This window comes from Lolium rigidum, chromosome 5 (assembly GCF_022539505.1).
Source record: "Lolium rigidum isolate FL_2022 chromosome 5, APGP_CSIRO_Lrig_0.1, whole genome shotgun sequence".
Taxonomy (NCBI): Eukaryota; Viridiplantae; Streptophyta; class Magnoliopsida; order Poales; family Poaceae; genus Lolium; species Lolium rigidum.
Window position 1 is genome coordinate 148,905,025 of NC_061512.1, and position 3,379 is coordinate 148,908,403.

Here is a 3,379-nt window from a genome sequence, read left to right on the forward strand (position 1 = left end):
GTATTTTCATTTGAGCAAGTCTGGTGCCTCAATAAAATCCATCTTTACGGACTGTTCTGTTTTGACAGATTCTGCCTTTTATTTCGCATTGCCTCTTTTGCTATGTTGGATGAATTTCTTTGATCCATTAATGTCCAGTAGCTTTATGCAATGTCTAGAAGTGTTAAGAATGATTGTGTCACCTCTGAACATGTTAATTTTTATTGTCCACTAACCCTCTAATGAGTTGTTTCGAGTTTGGTGTGGAGGAAGTTTTCAAGGATCAAGAGAGAAGTATGATACAATGTGATCAAGAAGAGTGAAAAGTCTAAGCTTGGGGATGCCCCGGTGGTTCATCCCTGCATATTTCAAGAAGACTCAAGCATCTAAGCTTGGGGATGCCCAAGGCATCCCCTTCTTCATCGATAAATTATCAGGTTCCTTCTCTTGAAACTATATTTTTATTCGGCCACATCTTATGTACTTTACTTGGAGCGTCTGTGTGCTTTTGTTTTTGTTTTTGTTTGAATAAAATATGATCCATCATGCTTATGTGGGAGAGAGACACGCTCCGCTGGTTCATATGAACACATGTGTTCTTAGCCTTTAATTTTCATGGCGAAGGTTGAAACTGCTTCGTTAATTGTTATATAGTTGGAAACGGGAAATGCTACATGTAGTAATTGGTAAAATGTCTTGGATAATTTGATACTTGGCAATTGTTGTGCTCATGTTTAAGCTCTTGCATCATATACTTTGCACCTATTAATGAAGAAACACCTAGAGCTTGCTAAAATTTGGTTTGCATATTTGGTCTCTCTAAAGTCTAGATAATTTCTAGTATTGAGTTTTGAACAACAAGGAAGACGTTGTAGAGTCTTATAATGTTTACAATATGTCTTTTATGTGAGTTTTGCTGCACCGTTCATCCTTGTGTTTGTTTCAAATAACCTTGCTAGCCTAAACCTTGTATCGAGAGGGAATACTTCTCATGCATCCAAAATCCTTGAGCCAACCACTATGCCATTTGTGTCCACCATACCTACCTACTACATGGTATTTCTCCGCCATTCCAAAGTAAATTGCTTGAGTGCTACCTTTAAACAATTCAAAATTTATCACCTCTTATTTGTGTCAATGTTTTATAGCTCATGAGGAAGTATGTGGTGTTTTATCTTTCGATCTTGTCATTTACTTTTGACAGACTTTCACAATGGACTAGTGGCACATCCGCTTATCCAATAATTTTGCAAAAAGAGCTGGCAATGGGGTTCCCAGCCCCAATTAATTAACTTGCATTAATAATTCTCTTCACATGCTTTGCTCTGATCTATCAGTAAGCAACTTAATTTTGCAAATAGACACTCCTCCATGGTATGTGAATGTTGGAAGGCACCCGAGGATTCGGTTAGCCATGGCTTGTGTAAGCAAAAGGTTGGGAGGAGTGTCATCCATAAATAAAGAAAAACTAAACTAAAGTACATGTGTAAACAAAAGAGAAGAGGGATGATCTACCTTGCCTTGGTAGAGATAACGTCCTTCATGGGAGCCGCTCTTGAAAGTCTGGTTGATAAGGTAGTTAGAGTGCCCACTACCATTCGTTGACAACAACAAACACCTCTCAAAATTTTACTTTTATGCTCTCTTTATGTTTTCAAAACCAAAGCTCTATCACAAATATAGCAATCAATGCTTCCCTCTGCGAAGGGCCATTCTTTTACCTTTTATGTTGAGTCAGTTCACCTATCTCTCTCCACCTCAAGAAGCAAACACTTGTGTTAACTGTGCATTGATTCTTACATACTTGCATATTGCATTTGTTATATTACTCTATGTTGACAATTATCCATGAGATATACATGTTATAAGTTGAAAGCAACCGTTGAAACTTAATCTTCCTTTGTGTTGCTTCAATACCTTTACTATGAATTTATTGCTTTATGAGTTAACTCTTATGCAAGACTTATTGATGCTTGTCTTGAAGTGCTATTCATGAAAAGTCTTCGCTTTATGATTCAGTTGTTTACTCATGTCATTACCATTGTTTCGATCGCTGCATTCATTACATATGCTTACAATAGTATGATCAAGTTTATGATGGCATGTCACTCCAGAAATTATCTTTGTTATCGTTTTACCTGCTCGGGACGAGCAGAACTAAGCTTGGGGATGCTGATACGTCTCCGACGTATCGATAATTTCTTATGTTCCATGCCACATTATTGATGATATCTACATGTTATATGCACATTTTATGTCATATTTATGCATTTTCTGGAACTAACCTATTAACAAGATGCCGAAGTGCCGCTCTCGTTTTCTCGCTGTTTTTGGTTTCGAAATCCTAGTAACGAAATATTCTCGGAATTGGACGAAATCAATGCCCGGGTTCCTATTTTGCCCGGAAGCATCCGAACACCCGAGAGTCGCCGGAGGGGAGCCACACAGGCCCCGGATGATAGGCCGGCGCGGCCCGTGCCCCGGCCGCGCCGCCTTATGGTGTCGTCGCCCCTTCGACCTTCCGACGCCGCCTCTTCGCCTATATAAAGGTCCCGGACCTAAAACCTCGAGACGGAAAAGCCACGGTACGAGAAACCTTCCGGAGCCGCCGCCATCGCGAAGCAAAGATCCGGGGACAGGAGTCTCCGTTCCGGCACTCCGCCGGACGGGGAAGTGCCCCCGGAAGGCTCCTCCATCGACACCACCGCCATCTCCATCAACGCTGCTGTCTCCCATGAGGAGGGAGTAGTTCTCCATCGAGCCTCGGGGCTGTACCGGTAGCTATGTGGTTCATCTCTCTCCTATGTACTTCAATACAATAATCTCATGAGCTGCCTTACATGATTGAGATTCATATGATGATGCTTGTAATCTAGATGTCGTTATGCTAGAAAAGTGAATTTTACTTATGTGATCTCCGGAGACTCCTTGTCCCACGTGTGTAAAGGTGACTAGTGTGTGCACCGTGTGGGTCTCTTAGGCTATATTTCACAGAATACTTATTCACTGTTATGAATGGCGTAGTGAAGTGCTTATTTATATCTCTTTATGATTGCAATGTGTTTTGTATCACAATTCATCTATGTGCTACTCTAGTGATGTTATTAAAGTAGTCTATTCCTCCTGCATGGTGTAAAGGTGACTAGTGTGTGCACCGTGTGGTTCTTGTCGTAGGCTATGATCATGATCTCTTGTAGATTGTGAAGTTAACTATTACTATGACGGTATTGATGTGATCTATTTGGTTATGTTGATCTTTCATGCACTCTAAGGTTATTTAAATATGAACATTGAATTGTGGAGCTTGTTAACTCCGGCATTGAGGGTTCGTGTAATCCTACGCAATGGTGTTCATCATCCAACAAGAGTGTAGAGTATGCATTTATCTATTCTGTTATGT